Source organism: Lissotriton helveticus, chromosome 4_1 (genome assembly GCF_964261635.1).
Source record: "Lissotriton helveticus chromosome 4_1, aLisHel1.1, whole genome shotgun sequence".
NCBI classification, from domain to species: Eukaryota; Metazoa; Chordata; class Amphibia; order Caudata; family Salamandridae; genus Lissotriton; species Lissotriton helveticus.
In genome coordinates, this window is record NC_136063.1 from 299,423,076 (window position 1) to 299,447,999 (window position 24,924).

Genomic DNA, 24,924 nt, shown 5'->3' on the forward strand with positions numbered 1-24,924 from the left:
CAAAGGAGACTCCCTAGCACAACAGCGGTGGAAAATCTGAGGGGCAAAAGGTTCTCTCAGGAGGGTTCTAGAGGGTGAGGAGCTCGGATTGGTTCAGGGAAAAGTTTGCTCCTTTTTACATAACAAGTGTAATGGGTTGCAAAAGGAAAAGGGGGCTAGGCCTCTTTCAGTTTGCTATACTGCTAAGCGTTGCATATACCGGAGACTCCCGTCTCAACGACGGGGAATGATTCAGGCAAGTGAATCTATGAAAGCTCCAATACTGGAGTAAATGTACCTATTCAGAAAAATGTAAATGAAGTTAAATCAGTATCATAAGATTTGAGTGAAGTGCAACGATCAACCCAGCATTAAAGAATCATGCTTAGACTCTAAGCAAGTGCGAGCTTTCTCTAAGTAAAGGAAAAATACTGACATGAGAGCATTAAGTATAAGGAAAGAGGTATAAATATTTATTTGAAATGACATTTTCCCCAAACTAAACATAAAAAAATGCAGGTTCTCATACTGCGCTGTTTATTTTACAAAACGTTAAGGAAGTTCGTTCCCTTTACTGTCTATTTACAAACAAACAAAATTACCAAAGATGTGTTACACTTGCTGTTCTGTCGAGTAAGAACAAATACCTAACATGTTAGAAAAAGTTTTTCCTACTCCCTAACATTATATTTGTGCAGTATACTGAAATATGGATATTTTTCCAACAAACATTTCTTTTAGAAACGTTACTAACAATATCATCTGCCAATAGTCAACAGTTTTTTCTAAAGCAAAAAAGAAAAGAAAAAATAACCTCCGGTATGGATTTAGACTGACAAGATTTCGTACTCGTCTCTCTGCTGCCTTGCATAATTGCCAAAGTAGTTCTACAATTAAATATGAACCGTTGCCCATCAAAAGATTTTCAGTCGCATGGGCTTTCTAAGAAGGCCATGCTTCAACTTTTCAGTCCCTCTACACGCACGTCAGGGTGGCAAGGAGTCTTCTCATACACCTGTTGACTCGGGTGTGCCCAGACCAGTAATTCCAGGCAGGTAGATGAGAAGTCTACTCCATCGACAACACAAAAACTCGCACTTCTCCTAATGTGCTGAAAATAGTCTTCGGCTAGGTTTGGCTTGCATGTCTGAGATAAGTTACTTCCTCCAGGTCAGAATAAACATCTCATGTCCTCAGCTTCGTACAATGAAATGCACTGATTGAAGTGTGCTACAAACCATCTCTGATGGTTGTTCACCGAACCATCCTGGCAAGCCACTCACTACAATTTGAACCCATTTTTGAACAGGAAATAGTTAGTGGTCGCTAAGCCTACAAATATTCAAATAAAAAATCGGCAATAGTATGATTTACAAAAGTGACTTGCACCAATTATAGCGAACAAAACATGGCCACATCTCTCCAAATAAGTTCCTGTACAGCAAACGAGGGTAGGGGCAAAAATATTTACAACCCTTTTCTGAAAGCAGTAGTAGACCTTTGGCACTACGAACAATTCCTGTTGACGTTGCTCCCACCAGGGCTGACAGCTGAACCTCCATAGTTGTATTTTCAAGTGCGAGTCGCACCTCGCTCAGCAGCTCTCCTCACAAATACGAAAATATAGATTTTTCAAATTTTCAAAGGCAGACACGTGCTCGGTTATCTAAAATGTATACAGTAACTTGCAAATCCTGAAAAGAGAAGAATAAATATTGTCAGTAACAGAAAGGTTCTACATGATTTGTAAACAGAGCATGAAAAAAGCTTTCCAATTATCAACTTCATTTGCGACTAAAATACCACAATTATATTGACACTGTATTAAGGATATCATTTTGAATAAAACGTAGGCTTCAATACTGGAAAAAGGAACATGGCTTCTATTAACATATTTCACCAGTCCAATAGATATTTAATGCTCAACATGATACCACAGCTTTGCTATACTGAGTTCGTGTTGGGAATAGAAGTGGCTGCTCCCATCCAGGAAAATAACGAGATTGCAGCACCAAAGGTAGCTAACAGATGAGACAACAACTAGCCAACAGAGCTAAAGAGGCTCGGCATCGTGAACAAAACTTGGATTTCGAAAAAGTCTAAAAGAGTCTAACAGAACTCACCCCAAGGTCCACCAAAGAACTTCTCATAGCAGAGTCAAACAAAATAAAGACCACCATACAAAGAGAATTGTGGAAGCTACAAACTACTACTTCAATATAATTAGCAAAACAGAACCAGCTTTCCTAAAGAAAACGCAAAATGAATGCTCTCCCCTAAATTACTCACATCTGTCCAATACCCTCTTAATGTTCTCATCAGCATGGTAAAAATGTAAGATTTGTACACAAATTGCACCTGCATTTGCCTGAGAGTACGAGACAAGTGGAGAAGTCAAATGACAGAGCCAAGCTGCTAAGTATTGGTAAGGAGTTTACCGTTCTCCAGGGGCCCCCTGTGGACTCTGCCCACACCGACAATTTAGTTCCTGCGGCTCCTAATGATGGCCCGACACTAGTACAGTTTCCCCCACTCCAACTGGAAGTATCCCTGGAGATCATTAAAAGTCTGAAGTCCCTTTGACCCCTGCCTAGCCAATTTGCTGGCCTCCGTGGCCAAGTCTATCAACCCTACAGCGAACAAGGTTCTTAACTCTTCTCTTACGGCCGGCCACGTGCCTGGTATCTGGCAAAGCGCTAAAATTCTCCTGCTGCTAAAAAAGCCCTCAGCCGACCCCTCTGTGTCAGCAAATTATAGACCTATTTCACTTTTGCCTTTTTTCTCTCCGAGACCCTGGAGAAATAAGTCAACTCTGTGATTTCTGACTATGCTGAAAAATATAATCTACACCAGAGCCAGTCGGGTTTTAGAACCAACTATAGTACGGAGACGTCTCTACTTGAAGTCTGAGTGTATCAAGGAGGAGCTCAATCAGGGTGGGAAAGCCATGCTGATTTTATTGGACTGATACTGTGCTGCATGATAGACTCCTGCCCAGGTCACAGGACTGTGGTCTAGGCGGCACGGTTCTCAAGTGGTTTTCCTCCAAACTGTGGTGGCCATCAGATATGTCACCTCCTCCCTTCTTCTCTGTAATCAGTGTAAAAAATCTGAGCATTGTCCTCTGGTCTCCTCCTTCTCCAGTCCGCAGGTGCTGCAGCAGAAGTGTCGCCTGCCCCAAGCCCTACCGGCCGCAGCCCAGACCGCCTCCACATTAACCCCGGCCTCCGCACCAACCCTGGTCTAGAGACGCCCACGGGCAACACGCATGCTGCTGGCAGACCAGGGGTAGGACTGGAAGGACGTTGTGACCTCTGGATCCAAGGAGACCTCAAAAAGAAATGCATGTTCGGGCGGCTGCCAGCTTTAAAGATGGAGACTTTGAGCTGTACCAGTCCAATGCCATCCTGCGCTACCTGACCCGGAACTATGATCTCTACGGCAAGGACAACCATGAAGCCACCGACATGGACATGGTCGCCAATGGCATGGAAGAGGATGCCAACGAGGATGGAAAGGCTCCACACATTGAAAACCTACCTAAAGATCTTCAACCCTTTGAGTGTCTCCAGTCCAAGAATCATGTCGGGAAAGGGTTCATTGTTGGAAACAAGATCTCGTACTCTGACTATGTTCTCCTGGACATCCTGCTCACTCACCTGGTACTCCCTGAAGGACTTCCCTCTCCTCCGCGCATACGTTGAGCGCCTCTCTGTATGACCCAACCTCAAGGCCATCCTGGAGTCGGATGCCCGGAAGGATCCCCATCAACGGGAATGGCAAACAGTGATCCCCAATCAAAGTTGAGATCTGGTGTGGGGCAAGCCACCTCAAAAGATGCACTTCCATTGCCCACCTGCCCCTTCTGCCCAACTAGAAGTAGCCTTTACTCCAAGTGTTGCGTGGCAAAGCACCTTGTAGCCACCTGCATCTAAGCTGGGGGCTCCTTCACCAGCACTGGTCTAACCCCGCACAGGTTTCGGTTCTCACAGGACTTACATGGAGCTCTCCAAGAGTAAGTGTGTGAGCGTTGGGTAGGTCTTTGGGAAGAAAACTAGTTCAGTTCTTAGTAACTTTTGTAAACAACTAATGTAGTCTGAGAACACATTACCTCTTAAATGGCCATCTCTGAAGGACCAAATAATGTGAATCTTTGTGAAAATAACACATTTTTGTACCTTTGAAGGTAAATAAATGCTCCACAAAATGTGAAAAATAAAATAAAATCTTGGCATCAAGATGGACAGCACCCTTCGATGAGAGCATAGGTCCAAGTAAGTGGCAGGCTCCTGTTTTGGGCTTTTACGGCTGCTTAGGAAATTTCTTCCCCTCTTGCTTCTTGACCACATGAGGACTGTTGTCCGGGCATTGATTATCTCCAGACTGGATTAGGTTAACGTTCTGTACTTCGGCATTCCCGAATATCTGCTTAACCGCTTATAGGTGGTCCAGAACGTGGCCGCACGTGCAGTCCTCTTGCTCAAGCCCAGGATTCATATCTCTCCTCACCTAAAGGCCTTACATTGGCTTCCTGTAAAAGAGAGATTCTGTTTTAAGGCCTTGGTCCTCTTCTTTAAGGTCCTGCAGGTAAACGGAGCGCTGTACCTCAGAAGGAGAGTCACACACTAAGTGCCTCCAAGAACCTTGATGTCCTCCACACTGAATTTGGCTTCCATCCCTGAGATTCCCTGCATCTGCTCTGGCGGTCATTCCTTCCAATTGCAGGGAGCACGTGCCTGGAACCTCTTACCTCTGACACTCAGGCAGATGTCCGATGTAACCATGTTCAAGAAAATGCGCAATGGCTTTCCGGAACTAACCCTTGGTCTCCCGCCCTGTGGGGCAACAGCAGGTCTGATTGAGTCTTTCAGCGCCGGAACACACTTTCGGAGTTGCTGAGCGCTTTATAAATGCTCTTTCATTCATTCATGAACATCTTTCAATGCATGAGCACATTCACCAGTGGATGAGAGAGAGCAGTTAGTCCCCCATAAGGGATAATGGGCAAATCAATTACAGTAAGTTCTTTACCTGCCCTGAGAGGCTCGGTGAAGTTGCTACAATACAGGGTAACACCAAGAAGCTGCGAATCTTTTTTGACATGAAGCTCTACTTCATTTCCAGATCACTGCAACAGTAAAATGCATGAACTGCAGAAGCAATATGCTTCAGAATGTATTTGCACTAATTGTACTACTGTCAAGAATAGAACTAACTATAGCATCATTTCTGTCAGGACAGGATAACTGGATCATCATGTGCACAGGCTCACCATAAATTACAATCCTGAAGCTTCAGAGAGGAAAGCACTCTACTGTTTCCATGCACACTGTTGTCCGAGCACATGCATTACGAGGGTTGGTCGAGTACTTGCTACCAAACCTGCAGGCCTCTGAGAGTGCAGTGCTTGATAAAGGGGCCAGGGCCCTCACGCTGTCAGAGCTTAAACTGCGAGGGGATTTAACAGGGCAGGGACTGTAGAGGGGTTGTGCAGAGTTTTATATAGCGCGAACTAGACCCGAACCGAATCAGGTATCAGAGCGCTTTACATAGCACCAGTTACGTTACATGAGGACACACATTCATTTTAGGCACGGGGAGATTAAGTGATTTGCCAGAATCACAGGAGGTTTTTGGCGTTGTTACAGAGACTCGAAGATCCCCAGGTCCGAGGTCGAGCGCCCTAGGCTTTTCTACATGGGCAAAAACACAAAATGATTCTGAAGACACCTCAGGTGTATGTCCCAGGGAAACTGATAAATATGAAACGGATTTCAAAAGTGCAGAATAAGAAACAAGTTACTTACCTGTAACTTTAGTTCTCCAGTATTGGTAACTTTCATAGATTCCCATTGCTTGTATCATTCCCCGTCGTCGGAATGGGAGCCTCGGTAATTATATATATCGCGGTTTCCGAGGCACATCGCTCGAGTACCGAGGACGGCGGCTGCAACGGACCAGGATACCTTCCCTGTGTGGAGTACAGAAGTTGTTCCGGGCTGTATTACCGGTAGGAACCACTCTGTGTGTGCTTGATTGTTACTCTGCCCACTGCGTGCACCATGTCCGCAGACACGTTGAGAGGGCGCATGGAGATGTCCAAGGGAATGTTTTCGGACCCCCCGGCCGGGGAGTCCACATCAAGTCACACTGCAATAACTGTACTTGAGCAACGCTCAGAAATCAAGGATTTGTTTAAACGCCTAGAGAAATGCAGTAAGGGCGAACAAGCCAAGTGGTGGGAATTCACGTCGCTGTCAGGATATCTGGAGGTGGGGCGGGTGCCAAGGGGTTTGCGTACGCTTTTGGCCCCTTCATATGAGGATCCCGACCCCCAAATGCTGGCCGACTGGGCGCACTGCAATTTGGAAAATTCCAAGCGCCTAATGGGCATTCTTGTTCAGTATGCCCAGAGCGACAGAGCCAAACTGCTTGAAAAAATTGAGGCAATCAATGCAGACATTGACAAACTACCTCCCTCTCCAGAGATAACAAAAATGAGAGAGTATATGATTAAAAGGCTCAAACGCGAGGAAGACAGCATCATGAAACGCAAAGCATACAAGTTCCAGCGTGATAGACTGGACTATGAAAACGGGAAGATCTTTACATTTGCGAAAAAATACGACAAAATTAAACAGCGACAAACCACCAATAACTCTAACATGTCCACCACTATTAGTAGCAATGGCAATACTGCATCAATCTCTAATACACGAACAGTTGAGGTATCATCAGCATCAGTCTCAGAAGACAGCTCACAATATGAGAGCGAATCAGAAACTGAGACCAGGCGACAACAGATGGTGGGGTTTCGCAAACTCACTCCGGCACAGGAGATGGCAATTGTGCAGCATGACCGCAAGGCCAGCCTACGCTCCGCAGCGCAAACTGGCGCCGGCAGCGCAACAACAAGCAACGCGCAGAGAGGCGCAAGTGCAACAAGCGTCGCAAAACCAGACGCCAGGCCCAAGAAACAACGCTACAGAAAGCAGTGGAATTAACTGCGACCAATGCGGCCCCCCTAACACTATTGGCAGAACAGGAAGTTATTGATACCAAGGCCGTCATTAATCTATCTGACACAGTTCTCAGTACAAAAGAAACCTCTCTTCTATCGTTGGGTTTGTCCTACAGTCCGAAGGGCAATTTTGACTACGCAACAACCAAGGTTGACATCTTTAAGTTTGTTCGTAAACTCAAACTACGCAAATATTTTGCTGCCCGTGGCGGACCCAACCGTAATTCCTCACAGTTAGTGTCACTCAATGCTCCTTTATCAAATGCACCGGATGATGTCGGTGAGACTCAGGTTATGGGAGCAGCCCTCACTCAGGAATTGTTGGAGCTTCAACTAGAGGAACCGTGTCTGGTTGCAGATAGTCAATCTGCCCTTGGAGGCGAGCCTTTACCTATTGCCTGTCCTACTAACTTCAAAACAAAATCCAAGTTCTGCCCTCTGATGCTAAAAGACAATGTCGATATCTTCCACGATCGTGTTACTTCACAATTGAAAGAGCTACAAATCAAAACAGCTAATTCCTTGAAACGCCACACCTACAGAGACAGAGAATATCACACTTTAATCAAGAAGTTGAGAGACAATAAAAATTTAGTGATCCGTCAATCAGATAAAGGAGGGAACGTGGTATTGTGGCCACGGAAAATGTACCTGGAGGAAGCCTATAAACAACTCAACGATAGGGATTGCTATAGACGTATCTCTATGCAGGACGCTATGCAGACTAGAAACGCAATCTATCTCAAGTTATCTGCTTGGAGAAGCAAGGGCTTGATCTCGATGGATGAATATAAATTTCTTAAAAAGGATTATCCGGTGATGCCAGTTATTTACTTCATCCCTAAGGTTCATAAAGATTTGAAACAACCTCCTGGTAGGCCCATTATATCTGCTCGCAATAGTCTGTTGGAGAATATGAGTAGGTATATTGATTTTTTCCTACAGGACTTTGTGAGAGGCCTACCTTCATTTATCTTGGATACCAGTGATCTGTTGAGGAAATTACAAGACTTTGTATGGAGCCCTAACTATGTTTTGGTATCCATGGATGTGACTTCATTGTACACCAGCATTGTTCATTTTGACGGCTTGAAGGCTACACAACACTTCCTTGACAAAAGAGACCCTGGTTTCCATGAACATTCTAGAATGATATTTGACATGATCACAATTTGCCTTGAGAACAATATTTTTCTGTTCGCCAACCAACTTTTTCTGCAGACTCGTGGAGTGGCTATGGGGGCCTGCTTTTCTCCCAGTTACGCCTGCCTCCATATGGGGTACTGGGAGGAGCAGGTCCTGATGAAACAACATGCTTCCACTGTCAATGCTAAGGTTAAACTTTGGTTAAGGTATATAGATGACCTACTTATTGTATGGGATGGCACTGAAGTAGAGGTCGTTGAGTTCATTGATTCACTGAACACGAACAACTTCAACATCCACTTTACTAGTACCCATAGCAGATCATCTATTGTCTTCCTAGATGTGGAGTTATATGTACAGGCAGGAAAACTTCAGACTAGATTACATCGTAAACCGACAGCAGGGAATACATTGCTGCACGCAGAGAGCCAACATCCTGCGCATTTGATTCGCAGCATCCCTTATGGGGAGATGCTGCGGATTCGGAGAATCAGCAGCAATGAGTATGATTGCCGGACGGCACAATCCCTCTGTAAGGCACGCTTTTTGGAACGAGGCTACAAACCAGAAATTATAGATAATGCCATGGTTAGGGCCAACATGATTGATAGAACCATACTCCTGGGCGCAGGAAGTTCCCGATCCAAAACTACAACAAACAGGGCGGGCGAGGAGACTAGACTTATTATGACATACAACAGTCAACATAAAAGTATTCATAAAATAGTCGAGGACAATTGGTTCCTGGTCTCCAGTGACCCTATCATTGGTTCTTCAATGGGCCCACAACCTTGCATTACCTACCGTAAAGCCCGGGCTATGCAGGACAGCCTTGTGTCTAGCAGCCCTGAGGTAGTTCAAGCCTCATGGCTAAGTGGGAGTAAAGGTTTTTTGAGGTGCTCGAGTTGTAAAGCATGTAAACACGGCATTAGCAAAACAGAGGTAACTACTCCTCTTTCTCCCTTTCCCATCAAAATCAAACAGAAACTAAACTGTAAATCAGAGTTTGTTGTTTACGTCCTGGAATGCCCTTGTGGGTTAAGGTATGTGGGAAGTACTCGACCACAAGTCCACAAGCGGATATTACAACATCTGCGAGCAATCACCCACGCAGCCAGGCACTTTTAAAGTAAACATGGAAAGGATGCTTCCCTTTTGAAATATTTTGTGATAGATTGTGTTCCTCCCCAACGGAGAGGTGGTGATAGGGAATCTCTTCTTCGCAAATTAGAGACCCGGTACATAATCCTATTAGATACCAAGGCACCACAGGGTCTTAACATTGGGGAGGACTGCCACACCTATCTCTAGACATCATTGTTCGCTTTTGCCCTGTTCACTATCTAGAGCATCTTTGCTTATGCCCACTTAGCGCGTGCAGTTTTATTCATATGAAGTTTTAATCTGTTGCAGTGTGACCTTCTGACACTTTATCTGATGATTATTAACCATTTCCTTGATGAATTCAATCTCCATGACCATTTTAATTTTCACCAATCACTTTAGATCACTAATTGTGGGAGCACTGTATACCATCACAGCGCTTGTAGAAATTTGCGAATTTTGCACATGTATAGTACCTGTTATTGGTCTGCAAGATTACCAGCCCACTTGGGCACTATTACATTCAATTAGGAGTTCATGACAATTGGAACCTTAATTTATTTTAAGTTTTGTACAGAGTTTTGGTAATTTTAATGGTTATATTTTAGATGTATATAACTATTTATCGGCTTTTAGCTTTTATATCATTTTAAAAGTTGGATTTAGCCGTTGCCATGTTGACTCTTGTAAATAGATGCCTATTGTATTATAATGGTTTTCTTGATGAATGACAATTATGTATATCACACATTTTTTATTGCTTGTGATGAGTTTCTTGTATACATGTGCAATTCAGACATTTATGTCGCAATTTTTGGGTTTTAACAATTTGGAAACATTAATAGTATTTTTTCTGTTTCCTTTGCATGTGATGGCACGTTGCACTTTAAATAGGTGAACAGCCCTCTTGACGCTTGTCATGTGATCAAGGCTATCTCTAGCCGAAACGCGTCATGGCGGACTGGTGCTGGGCTAACATTTAATAAAACTTAACATTTGCACCATTTCTGGGTCTCGCTGCTCCTATTTTCCTGCTCGACAGTAACGGCTGTTACTGAACACTTCGACGTGGGAGCACTACGTACCATATATATATATATATATATATATGTATATATATATGTATATATATATATATATATATATATATATACCTAGGTAAATACACCCTAATAGGTGTAAAAAAGTAAAAATTAGGCCTAGGCCTCATTACATTTTGTAGCCTATAGGTGTCCTTATGTAAAAAGACCCAAATTTACACTAGCAACCAATCAGATTAGCCTCACCCTGTGGAACCTTCCTGAGAAAGCTCAGAGCCTCAGATTTTCGTAGCCGCTGCCTTGCCACCGAATCACCTAGACCAGAAGTGAGCTTTCCCAGGGGAGGTGGGTGGGCGCATGGGAATCTATGAAAGTTACCAATACTGGAGAACTAAAGTTACAGGTAAGTAACTTGTTTCTTACTCCAGTATTGGAACTTTCATAGATTCCCATTGCTTGTATCAGAGTAGCTAGCAGTTAGCCTGCCTCAAACATTTCGTTCATAGTTACCAACTATCATCAACCAATGATACAACATATCATCATAAACATAACTCAGTAACCATAGCATAATAAACGAAATGTGAGAAAAAACAGGAAGGAGGGAAGAGAGGAAAGCTCACCTCTTACTGGAAGAGATTTCTCAGGACAGCTTGACCAACGGCAGAATCCCCCTTTGCAGCCGCGTCCAGGCAGTAGTGTCTCATGAATGAGTGAGTACTGCTCCATGTGGCCGCTCTGCAAATATCCTTTATCGATACTCCTGCAAACAGTGCTGTAGACGAAGAGATCGATCTTGTGGAGTGTGCCTTCACCTGTCCTTCCAACGGCTTGCCTGCCGCTTGGTGGCAGAAACGGATTGCACTCGATATCCATCTAGAAATCCCTTGTTTTGACAACGGAAATCCTTTCCTTGGGGCTCCGAAGGCCACAAACAGCTGGGGCATCTTCCGAAATCCAGCTGTGCGTTGAAGATAGAATTTTAAACATCTCTGAACGTCCAGAGAATGAAGTGTCCTCTCAGTCTGGGTTGAGGGCCGAGGAAAAAAAGAGTGCAGAACCACCGGTTCATTAAGATGAAAGTCTGTCGGTACCTTCGGAATGAATTTGGGGTTCATCCGGAGGATCAATGTATCGTTTTTGAACTGTAAGTAAGGTTCTTTGATCGTCAAAGCCTGAAGTTCTCCCACTCTCCTTGCCGAGGTGAGTGCCAGCAGAAGCGCCACCTTCCATGATAGGAACTTTAAGTCTGCCTTATGTATTGGCTCAAATGGCGATCTCATCAGTTGAGCCAGGACTACATTCAGATGCCAAACCGGGGGTGGAGGCCGAACTGGCGGAAACACTCTAAACAGTCCTTTAAGAAATTGCTTTATCACTCTTGCTGATAACAGAGAAGGACCAGATCTTGTTCGCCTATATCTGGAAATAGTCGCCAGGTGGACCTTGATGGAAGCATGAGCCAGGCCTGCCTGAGCCAAAGAAAGAATGTATGGTAAGAGGTGATGTGGAGCTGATGAGAATGGCTGCACTCCTTCTCTCTGGCACCATAAATAAAACCTTTTCCACTTAGATCTATATGTTTTATTAGTGCTAGGAGCTCTTGCTTGTGCTAATATGTTCCTGCAGTCCTCCGGAATGTCTAGATCCTAAACCCTCTGTGTTCAGGAGCCATGCTGTCAACTGAAGCGAGCTCGGGTTCGGGTGGAGGACCTGGCCGTTGGACATAGATAGAAGAGTCTGGTTGGAGTGAAGTTGAATGGGCTGTTCCTCCGACAGAAGAAGCAACTCCGTGAACCAGAACTGGCGAGCCCAGGCGGGCGCTATCAGTATCATCCTGCACTTGTCCATCTTGAGTTTCTTGAGGACACGAGGGATGAGGGGAAATGGCGGAAAGGCGTAAACAAATGCGCCGGACCAAGACATCAAAAGGGCATTCCCCAGCGATCCTCGATGGTGTTCCCTGCTTGCGTAACACCGGAATTTTTGTTGAACGGAGTGGCAAACAGGTCGATCGCTGGGGTCCCCCAGCGGAAGAAGATGTCCTTGACCACTGTGTCGTCCAATTTCCACTCGTGTGAGACTGCCTTCAGGCGGCTTAGCGTATCCGCCTTAGTGTTGCATACTCCTGGAAGGTGCTCCGCCACGAGCCTGACGTTCTGAGAGATTGCCCCTTCCCATAGCAGCTGGGCCTCCTGAGAAAGCAGTGGCGATCTTGTGCCTCCCTGCTTGTTGATGTAATGCATTGCGGTGGTGTTGTCCGTACGCACTAGAATGGCCGAATTTGAAATCCTTGGAAGGAAAGCCAACATTGCCCATCGAATAGCTCTCAGCTCCAGAACATTGATATGTAAGCGACGTTCTCCTGGCGTCCAATGTCCACTGACTTGGGAGATCCTGCATGACCGCTCCCCAACCCTGAAGGGAGGCGTCTGTTGTAATGACGCGAGGAGCTGGCGCCGCTCTGAAACTGAGACCCACCGAGAGGTGAGATCTTCTCATCCACCATGAAAGACTGTTTCATCCGCTGGGTGACAATCACCCTGTCGTTGAAGGACCCTTCCACCTGCTTCCACTGAAGGTCCAGTTCCTCTTGCAAGGGGCGCATTCGCAGCCTGCAGTGCGGAATCAATTGAATACAGGATGAAATCAACCCTAGAAGAGATTTGTACATCCTGACTGTCATCCAACTTTTCTTTTGCAATCGAGCGGCTGAAGACATGAGTTTCATTTGTCTCTCTTCTGATGGGAAGGCTTTGCACACCTGATTATCGAGTATTGCTCCCAGGAACTTCACTGAACATGCTGGTTGAAGAACCGATTTTTCTCTGTTGCGTTGTAAACCCAGATGAGTGAAGAGATTCAAACATGTCTCCACTGCCTCTGACGCTGCTTGTAAACTTGGTGCCTTCAGCAGCCAGTCGTCTAAGTACGGGAATACTTCCAGCGACTGTCTTCTCAGAAAAGCCGCTACCGGAGCCAGCACCTTCGTGAATATCCGGGGTGCGGATCTTAATCCAAATGGGAGCACCATGAACTGGAAGTGACTCTTGCCTACTGTGAAGCGAAGGAAACGTCTGTGAGCTGGGTGGATCGGGATATGAAAATAGGCATCTTCCAGGTCTAACGTAGCCATGAAGTCGCCTGGATTCAAGAGGCGCAATATGTCTTGGAGTGAAATCATCCGAAACGACAGTTTCACGAGATAGGTATTGAGCTCCCTTAAATCCAGGATTGGACGCCACTTGTCCTTTGCTTTGCGGATCAGAAAAATTCTTGGAATAGAAACCTTCTCCTCTTTGTGATAGGGGAACACGTTGGATCGCCCCTTTCCGAAGCATTTGTTGAGCTTCCAACTGTAGAAGGTTTAGATGTTTCGAAGTAGTGGCGTGGGGAGCTCTTGTAGGTGGAAATTCCTGGAATTCTAGCGTATGCCCATGTTGGATGATATTCAATACCCACTGATCCGATGTTATTTCTTCCCAGCTGCTCAGATGTTGAGTTATCCTGCCGCCCACTGGAGACCCATGGAGCGGAGGAACAGTTGGCAGAGTCAGAAGGCCGCTATTGACGCTTACCAGCGTCCTTGCCCTGACGCCCCTGACGTCCACGAGAACTCTGACGAGAGAAAGAATGAGATTGTGACTGCCTCTGATAATACTGATTGCCGTACTGAGGTCTGTACGACTGACTGCTGAGAGTACCTGTTGTTGCTGATAGCTACCTCTTGGCGAAGTGAAGCCTCTTCCTCTTGCTCCACGGAACGGTGTTTTCCTATATTGTAGGGTACCAAGAGCTCTAGCAGTCTCTGTGTCCTTCTTTATCCCCTGCAGGGTGTCATCGACATGTTTCCCAAATAACATGTCCCCATCAAAGGGTAAGTCAAGAATCTTATTTTGAACTTCCGGCCGGAAGTAAGTTGCTCGCAGCCAACCCTGCTGTCTCAGAACCGCCTCGCTACCCAGAGCACGGAACGAAGTGGTTGCGATGTCCATCGCACAGTCAATCATTTCTGAAGAAGAACGTTGGCCTTCTTCAAGGAGTTTCAGTGCCTCGGCCTTAGTGTCATCCGCCAGTAGGTCGATATATGCCGCGACATCACTCCACATCTGGCGGTCGTACCTCGCCAGAATAGCCAATGCATTTGCCGCCCGGCCCAGCAAGCTCGCCATTGATGAAAAACGCTTCCCAGCGTTGTCTAACCTTCTACCCTCCTTGTCTGGTGGAGTTGTGAGGGTGGCTGAAGGATTCCGCGATCTTTTCTGCGCTGCTTGCGATATGACTGAGTCCGGTCTTGGTTGCCCAATCAAGCAGGCAGGACTGTCATCAGGAGCTTTATACTTCTTTTCTAGGCGCGGTAGAGTTGGAATAACCGTCGCTGGGGCTTGCATTACTTTCTTTCCTTCTTCCCATATATGCTCTACAATGGGAATCGAATGCACTGCCTTACGGTAAGCCTCTTTAAAATCATATAAAAAACAATCCGTAGATGTTGTAGGCATTGCCAGCTTGAAGCGTGCCGTGGCTCTCTCCATTAAGTTGAAGAAACCTCCTACATCCGCCGGAGGTGAATCTACCAGGTCCGGCACCGGAGCAGCCGAATCCGGAATAATATACTGATTCCATTCACTATCCGGGTTTTGATCACGGGTGTCACCTGCTCCATCCTCATCTGAAGTGTCATCCTGGTCCGGTGTCTGCCGATGACATTCCCCCTCTTCTTCCACATGTGCCGGGGGCACCGACTGAGTTGCCACCACCTCTGGCTGAACTTGCGCCTGACCTTCCACTTGTCGCGACACCTTTCTGCTCCTATATTCCTCCAGCATTGCCCTTAAGTCCGTCAAAAGGCTCATGGGCATAGAAACCATGCCCTGCTGTACTTGAGCTTCCTGATATGCGACCTGAGTCTGCTGTCGCTGCTCTTGCTGGCAATAATACCCATCTTCATCATCAGACTCATGGTATTTAAGATGCAACTGCGATGGACTATAAGCATCTCCATACATCTCATTCTCCTCCTCAGAAGAGTCCTGTTCTTCCAATAACAGGGCTGGGGGGAATGGAGTCACCTTCCTAGGTGATGTCATGTCAGGTGTTATCCTCCTTTTCCTTGGGACTGCCGTCGACGGCGTCACAAATGAGTCCGCCATATCCGGTGCCATCGTCGACGGGGCCGTCGACGAGATCATCTTCGTAGTCGACTGGTGCGCCATCGTCGACGGGATTGTCGACGGCATCGTCATCGTCGACGAGATTGCCATCGTCGACGTGATTGCCACCGTCGACGGAACGGTCGTCGTCGACGAGGTGGTTACCGTCGACGTAGTGATCGCCGCCGTCGTCGACATATTCTTCGTCGACGGCATAGTCGTCGAAGTTTTCGTCGTCTTCGTCGACGCAGGATGGCTCGTCGACGGGTGAGGAGACAGTCACTGAAGAAGCCTTGGAGACTTTCTTAACCACTGTTGAAGCCTCTACAGTTGGTTTCTTGAAGGACTTAGAAACTTTCTCTTGATGTGAAGGCCCAGCCGAGCCCTCATCCAGTTTTGCCTTCTGCACCTGAGGTGCTTGCCTTTCCCTCTCCTTTACACTTCCGTGAGGAGATTCGCCTGGCTCGGACTTGCCAGACCTATCAGAGGTCCCACGCACAGCCTTAGAAGGGGGTTCAGATGATACCTCCACAGATCTACCCCTCTTCAGAGACGTCTTGGAAGACGTCGACCTGGCATCCTCCTCATCACTGGAAACCACAACTTCTTTCTTTTCCAACTTCCTGAGCCAAATTAGTAATCTTCCCTCACGGTCCCGGAGGGTCTTAACAGACATCATCCTGCATAGTTTACATACATTCCTCTGCCTTATGGTCAGGATATAAACAATATATACAGTCTTAATGCTTGTCTTCTGCATAAAGTCGTTTTTTACCACAACTGGCACAAGACCTGAACAGGCTCTTTTCCTTATCAGCCATAGTTGAAATTTAAACAAATCCTCACAGAAAAACTGTTTAAATAATACCTCAAAGTAGAAGTTAGAGCAGAGCTCTAGAGAGACTCCCTGTCACCAACGATGTGGTAGAAAATCTGAGGCTCTGAGCTTTCTCAGGAAGGTTCCAGAGGGTGAGGCTAATCTGATTGGTTGCTAGTGTAAGTTTGGGTCTTTTTACATAAGGACACCTATAGGCTACAAAATGTAATGAGGCCTAGGCCTAATTTTTACTTTTTTTACACCTATTAGGGTGTATTTACCTAGATATATATATATATATATATATATATATATATATATATATATATATATATATATATATATATATTTATATTACCTACTGGCGGTCGCCAGTAGGTATATATAGTTAGGATTTTTTCTCTATGGGTTTTTTGAAAATTCTATGTCTAATAACTTTGGCGTTTGTGGACGGAATTGGCTGAAATTTTCAGGAAAATGGCACATTTTGTTTCTGAGCAGCCCTTGAAAATTTGGGGGGGGTTCGTCAAGGGGGGGCCGAGAAAAAAGGGGGGTCCCAAAACGTGTTTTTAACATTGAGTTTTCCATAGGGCGGTTGGCCTCACTTTTAGCCCGAACGGCTGAATAGATTTGCACGAAACTTGGCAAAATTGTAGGGACTGGTAGCCCGATGTGCCTTTTGTAGGTCTCAATATATGTGCTCCAGTGGATTTTGAGAAATTAACGTTTAAAAAAAGATATATATCTGTAACAGCGGACCTGGCAGCGTCCCAGGACGCGTACTTTACGCGCAACGGAGCTTTGTGAAGCGAAGCTGATTGGTTCTCCGGCGTCTGTCAACATTCCAAACAGTCCGTAGCGGCGGCCATCTTGTCTCTCGGTAGGATCGAGAGACAAGAGGAGGCCAAAGCGAAGGGGCAAATGACCATAAGGGGGCATAGTACATTGTCGCTCACCCCCTAGGTTTGATGTGGAGGTTTTAAAAGGGCCCCGCGGGGCAAAAAAAAATAAAAATAATAATAATCGAACAGCTGAATGGATTTGCACGAAACTTGGCAAAATTGTAGGGACTGGTAGCCCGATGTGCCTTTGCTAGATCTCAATATATGTGCTCCAGTGGATTTTGAGAAATTAACGTTCAAAAAAAGATATATATCTGTAACAGCGCACCGCTTCGCGTACTTTTCGCGTTACGGAGCTTTGCGAAGCGAAGCTGATTGGCTCTCCGGTGTCTGTAAACATTTCAAACAGTCCGTAGCGGCCGCCATCTTGTCTCTCGGTAGGATCGAACAGCTGAATGGATTTGCACGAAACTTGGCAAAATTGTAGGGACTGGTAGCCCGATGTGCCTTTGCTAGGTCTCAATATATGTGCTTCAGTGCATTTTGAGAAATTAACGTTCAGAAACAAGATATATATCTGTAACAGCGCTCCGCTTCGCGGAGATAAAATTATATGTGTATTACCTAGCTGTTGCTAACACCAGTTAGCGACGGCTAGTAGAATATAGCGACCATCTTGGGCGCCACTTTGCATGTGAGTGATATTTATCACTAATGACATGCAAAGTGGGCATGCCAAGATGTTAGCGACTGGAAACAGTCGCTAACATCGCTATCTCCTATTATCAACTTTTGGAAATATTCGAGATAAGCGCGAATATCTCCAAAAGCTACCACCTGCCCTGAGCAGTTCTTAGCCATGTTATCCAATGGGAGGTGGATAACATGGCTAAGAGCATTAGCTCGGTAATGCATGAATATCGCTGACTTTTCAGCGATATTAATGCATTGCGGTCGTTTTTTATCGTATTTCCGATAAACCTTGATAATAGCAAGGTTTATCTGCGATAATTTCTGACGGTAAAAAAATCGTTGCTAAGCATCGTTAGGGATAAATATCGCTTAACTTTGGTAATATGCCCCAACGTCTGTTAACGTTCGATTCGAAGGAAATCAGGAAGTGTTGAAAAACATTGTCTGCGCCATCTTGTCTTTTTTCAAATGCCACACTTTTGTCGTGCACGGCAGCCATTTTAGATGCCTTGACCAGACCCACTCTGTGCACGCTGTCGATCCTTAGCATGGCTCCCCACCCTCGCAAGCATCTCCCCCAGGCAGTGGTCACCCCCGCTCTCTGTCTTATGCATGGGTAATAAACCTCCCCCCATCTGCGCTGCTCTTCCCTGAGAATCACACCCTGTGCCCGCCCGACACCTCCCTTTCGCCCTATTCACTACCGCACCCTCTGACACTCCTTTTCCTCTGTGTCCGATTGTCCAGGCTGGTCCTAGGGTATCAGCTAGCCCTGCAGATGTAGTTTATGGCCACAGCTGTAAAGAATCACCCCTCTTCAAAGGAGTTATAGTAGATCAAGGCCCACACTCGATGAGATCCGTCACAGCAGAAGCGTTGCTATTATCTGAAAACCATCCTGTATTGTGATTGGGGAGGGGACCGAGCCTGAAGCGGAAGATTCCAGGGATGACTCTTTGTACATCAAAGTTTTTACAATTATGTGTCACATTAAAAATATATAGCACTCCGACAAAGTAGTAAGATTATAAAACTTTAATAATTTATAAATATATACAAGAAAACAAAAATAGTAATAACATATTAACATTTTTAGGGAAAAACAACGAAGTAGCGGTCGGCTGTGCGAATAGTCCCAACGCAGCACAACGTCCAGATTTCCGGCGTGGGGCGTCGCGGGTCATCAGTAGCAAACTGTTGTGCGAATAGATCCAAGGCAGCAGAACGCGCTGAAATCTAGATGACACGAAAGTGATGTCTAGTAAGTTGCCACCCAGCAAATAACGGCATGGGGCGTCGCGGGGGGTGGGTCATCAGTAGCAAACTGTTGCACGAATAGTTCCAAGGCAGCAGAACGATGGCACCAAGGTGATGTCCAGTAAGTTGCCGCACTGGTTTTGGTATCCTACAATGCTGCTCCGAATAACGGCGTGGGGCGCCCCGGGGGAGGCGGCGTGAACGGGCCTCTCCAGGTGGAGTGTCATCTGTTGTAGTGGGGCGCCCCTTTACCGTTTCAGTTGCCATTCCGTCCGTTTTTGGTCCACTGTGTCAAAAGCCGCAATTCAGCTGAGTTGCGCCCACTCTTGCGGTGCAGCGATAGGCGGCTGTCACAGGACTCTCAAAATGGCGGCAGGCTGTTTCCTTTTTGGGCCTGGTCCACTGAAATGGCCCTGGGACACCTTGGAAATCGGACGCTTGTCTGCTAGGTCTTGGACCCCATTCTCGAAAGCGTCCCCTCCGCCTTGAGAATTCATCAAAAGTTTTGGGGGCTCCGACTCCTGCAGGCTTCTGGTGGGGAGCGGCTGCCATGATTGCTCGCGGAATGACCACGACTGAGCTACGAGATGGTGGTGCTCTCATGCTGACGCCAGCTTCAGTCTGAAACATCCAGAAACAAGGTGGGGCTTTCATCGTTTGGGAAAAAAAAAAGTTTTCATCCAATGAAAAGTGTTGTTTTTAGGTCACATGATCAAGCCTTCCATCATTAGGAAACCAAAAGTAAAATGAACCAATGAAAAGTTTTATAAACAAGTCACATGACCTGTTATGCGGCATAGGGTGTAAAATGCGGAGAAAATACGTTGGCACGTGAGGCGGCGTCAGTAGCGGACCGATGTGCGAATAGGCCGAAGGCAACACAACGCGCCAAGATCCGGATGGCACCGAGGTGGTGTCCAGCAAGTTGCAGCACTGGTGTGGCCATCCTACAATGCTGAAAGTCGGCGTGGGGCGCCCCGTTGGCACGTGAGGCGGCGTCAGTAGCGGACCGATGTGCGAATAGGCCGAAGGCAACACAACGCGCCAAGATCCGGATGGCACCGAGGTGGTGTCCAGCAAGTTGCAGCACTGGTGTGGCCATCCTACAATGCTGAAAGTCGGCGTGGGGCGCCCCGTTGGCCTGTGAGTTTGCGTCAGTAGCGGACCGATGTGCGAATAGGCCGAAGGCAGCACAACGCGCCAAGATCCGGATGGCACCGAGGTGGTGTCTAGTAAGTTGCCGCACTGGTGTGGCCATCCAACAATGCTGAAAGTCGGCGTGGGGCGCCCCGTTGGCCTGTGAGTTTGCGTCAGTAGCGGACCGATGTGCGAATAGGCCGAAGGCAGCACAACGCGCCAAGATCCGGATGGCACCGAGGTGGTGTCTAGTAAGTTGTCGCACTTCTGTGGCCATCCTACAATGTTGAAAGTCGGCGTGGGGCGCCCCGTTGGCCTGTGAGATGGCGTCAGTAGCGGACCGATGTGCGAATGGGGCCAAAGGCAGCGCAACAATATTTTCTGATTTGAAGACACCACAAGGCGCTGAGATGCCAAGATCCGGATGGCACCGAGGTGGTGTCTAGCAAGTTGTGGCACTGGTGTGGCCATCGTACAATGGTAAAAGTCGGCGTGGGGCGCCCTGTTGGCCTGTGAGATGGTGTCAGTAGCGGACTGATGTGTGAATGGGGCCAAAGGCAGCGCAACAATATTTTCTACAATATTTTCGGAGTAGAAGACACCACAAGGCGCTGAGATGCCAAGATCCGGATGGCACCGAGGTGATGTCTAAGTTGCGGACCGATGTGCGAATGGGGCCAAAGGTAGCGTAACAAGATTTTCTGTATGGAAGATACCACTAGGCGTTGAGATGCCAAGATTCGGATGGCACCGAGGTGATGTCTAGCAAGTTGTGCCACTGGTGTGGCCATCGTACAATGGTAAAAGTCGGCGTGGGGCGCCCTATTGGCCTGTGAGATGGTGTCAGTAGCGGACTGATGTGCGAATGGGGCCAAAGGCAGCGCAACAATATTTTCTGACTGACACCACAAGGCGCTGAGATGCCAAGATCCGGATGGCACCGAGGTGATGTCTAAGTTGCGGACTGATGTGCGAATGGGGCCAAAGGCAGCGTAACAATATTTTCTGTATGGAAGATACCACTAGGCGTTGAGATGCCAAGATTCGGATGGCACCGAGGTGATGTCTAGCAAGTTGGTGTGGTCATCCTACAATGCTGAAACTCGGCGTGGGTCACCCCATTAGCCTGTGAGATGGCGTCAGTAGCGGACCGATGTGCGAATAGGCCGAAGGCAGCACAACGTGCCAAGATCCGGATGTCACCGTGGTGGTTTCATAGTTGAGAGGCACTTCATCTGCAGTGGGGCGCCGAGATCCGGATGGCACCGAGGTGATGTCTAGCAAGTTGCTGTACTGGTGTGGTCATCCTACAATGCTGAAATGTAGTGGGGCGCCCATTTACCGTTTCAGTTGCCATTCAGCTGAGTTTCGGCTGCTCTTGATGCTACAGCGACAGGCGGCTGCAAGAGGACTCTCAAAATGGCGGCCTGTTCTTTGGATTTGGGCCTGGTCCACTAAAATGGCCCTGGGACACCTTAGAACTTGGACGCTCGATTTTTTTTCCCTTTCCTGTACATGCAAAAAAAAGTAAATGCCCGGTACGTTACACGCTTCATCTGCCACGATGAACTCTCCAGAGGAACCGAAAAAAAATATAGTTGTGGTAACTATACCATGCATCGTCATATGGAGAGGTGGCACCAATTAATTATAGTGCTGCATAAAAGAGAGATTTGGAGGAGAACCCCTGACCTGCTAGTACATTCATCAAAGAAGTGGCACTGAGAGCTTCAGAGGCAAGGGAAATATTTAGAAGAACTTTGGAAAGATTAAAATGACATGTTTAGATTGTGGTAAATTAATTTCATGTGGACAGATGAGTGTTACTCTAATAAATACAGCATATGAACATCATCATAGTCGATGGTTGGTAGAGACATTTTGACTATATCCTGGACCTGCCCGTCCTCGCCCAAAATGGCGCCGGAATAAATGGGACTCGTAACTCCTTGTTGTGTACTGGTTGCAGAACCTTGAAATCACGAGATACGTATGCAGTTTTGAAGCACATGGCGGGCGGGGACGAGAATTGATTGAATATTTCGACATCCCTATTGATATTAAGTTCTGATGTGTTATTGATTACTGTACTGTTGAAAGTTCGAATTAACGTCACCCATGGTACTTGCCCGCAAATGTATATCTAGATAATTTTATTGTAACTGGCCCTGTCGTATTTTAATTATAAAATGTACGTCCACCGATTCCGTAACTGTTAGACACCTTAGTTCTTGCAACCTAATGGCCCGCCCGTTACGTTCCTCTACAGTGTAAATGTCTATTCATCATATACGATTACAGTTTGCTCCGTGGCAGGCCCACGTGGTTATAGGCTCGTATTTGTATAATGAAATTTTCACAATAAAGGTTTTTAAAAGAAAACATGGTAGTAGTATATACATTGGTAAAGTTTTTAATAATAGTCACTGTTTTAGAATCATTAAAAGGCAAGTGAAATAAAGCAGACCAATTACATGAAGGGTAAAAGGTATAATACGAAGGAACGCAGTAAAGATAAATGGTCAAGGGCTGTTGTGTTTTCTATTCCTGCAACATAAAGTGATCGATAAGAATCTCATATTCAGGCGTATCGGCGACTAAGACAGCAGGTCGACCCTCTTTTGCTCAACGGCTCCGTCATGGGACAAAGAAACGCTCTTTTTCTCGAAAAAAGAATATATTTTACTTGCAGGACAGTTGTAAAATTTCCGGGAAAGTACATTAGCCTGGAACATTATAACATATATTTAAGAAAAAATAATGTTCGGAAGTAATTAAAAGCGTAATTTTTAGGTGATATGACCAAGGCTTTCATCATTAGAATAAGAAAAGTAAAATGAACCAATGAAAAGTTTTATTAACAAGTCACATGACTTGTTATGCTTACGTTACGCGCTGCGCGCCCCGGATGACTTCCGGATGCGCTAACGCGGCGCGTCATATGACGCATTACGCGACAACGCAGGTCAGGAATATAGTCAAAATGTCTCCACCAACCAGCGGTCGAAACACAACCCCTTTCAGCAGGCTAAATAGTTCTGTTAAATGACAACAGAAGGGACAGGCAACAAGAACCATCAGTCAAAGAGGGGAGGGCTAGTTCTTCTCTACCGGGTTACATTGGGGCGCTACCGGAACTGATCGAATTGGTAGTCTACAGTGTTTCTGGATGTTTCAGACTGAAGCTGGGGTTAGCATGAGAGCACCACCATTTCGTAGCTCCGTTGTGGCCATTCCGCAACCAATCATGGCAGCCGCTCTTTATCGTTATTTTGGGCGGGGTGGGTGGCGGAGCCGAGCTGTTTTGCAGCCATCATTGTGTGGAGTTCAGTTCATCTCACTAGTTTTGTATTGGTCATGAGGGGTTGTTCCTAATGTTTCTATTTTAGCGAGGTCAAAAAGAGATCCCATTAGTGGCCTACTGATTTTGCTCGATTCCTTTTCTTTTTTTTTACACGATTTTTCGTTATCTGCAAAGACTAAACAGAGTATTGCGACTCTGTGTTTGTTTGTAAATAGAGAATGAACCAAAGAGAACTAATTCTAAAACAGTAAATACTTGGATAACAATCAATCAAATGGAGAGAGAAGCAGGCACGACGGATTACAACGGGGGCAAAGGCCTGCGTTAACTACCTTTCACTATCTGCAAAGAGAGAGTACTCCTAATAGAAATGAGGGGGGGGGGGGGGCACCATTCAAAGCAGATCAGTGTGCATAAACACGAAAATGTTTTCACTTACCACGTACTTGACATTCGACAGCTTATGATATTTGCTATTAAAAAACCATTGAAATTCACTGAAAAAACCATAGGTTATAGACCATATATAGTTAGGAATTAGCATTTACAAAACCTTGAAAATTCACTGAAAAAACCATAGGTTATAGACCATATATAGTTAGGAATTAGCATTTAAAAAACCTTATTTTACTCACACAAAACCATTGAAATTCCATATATAGTTAGTTGCACTAACTATATATCGCGCACCCGCAATCCACTGCTGATCATGTCACATATTACATCATTCATGACATGGTCAGTGACATCACTGATGACATCACTGATGACATCTCAAATGACATCACTGATGACATCACTGATGACATCTCATTTGACATCATTCTTGTGCTAATACGATAAACCTCTTCAGACTCTAATATAACCTTAGATACACTCAGTGTATACAGACACTCACACACTGCCACTCATCCATGGAGTTACTCACACACCCAGTCAGTCATGCAAAGAAACAATCTCACCTCCATTTCTTCAACTATACAGTTAAACACACCTTACTTATTGAAACATATACTAACACATATTTACTCTCTTATACAATCCCTGATACAAGTTCACAATGATCGATACAACCACTCACTCATTCAGTGGCTCTCATGCACAGTTATTTATATATGCCAACTCTCACATGTACTGTGTTTTACATATGTACTTACTATGACATGTAGCATTGAGATATCCATTCACTCATCAATACACTCATGCACACAGTCAACTGCCCATGTAGCTGTTTCCACATGCACTCTTGAACTCATACACCTAGTGAATAAACTGCTCACACATCTATGCATAGAGTCACACACCTTCCAGCCACCCCCACACAAACTCAATCTGCCATAGAAATACTTGGGCAACCAATTAATAACACATATAGCCTCTCGTATAGCTAATGATCAACACATGCAGCAGTTTACAGAACAATAGACATAA

The 24,924-nt window shown here is 45.9% G+C and overlaps 1 protein-coding gene and 1 pseudogene across 1 annotated transcript in view; one reads left to right on the forward strand and one right to left on the reverse strand.

Moving 5' to 3' along the window:
• Window positions 1-429: 429 nt before the first annotated feature.
• ZHX2 (zinc fingers and homeoboxes 2) overlaps window positions 430-24,924 on the reverse strand; it is a 194,241-nt gene continuing 169,746 nt past the window's right edge. Inside the window, exon 4 of the mRNA XM_078686824.1 lies at window positions 430-1,673. The gene's annotated coding sequence lies outside the window, so the exon portion shown is untranslated. The remainder of the gene's footprint in view (window positions 1,674-24,924) is intronic.
• LOC144827136 (glutathione S-transferase P pseudogene) lies at window positions 3,248-3,769 on the forward strand (annotated as a pseudogene).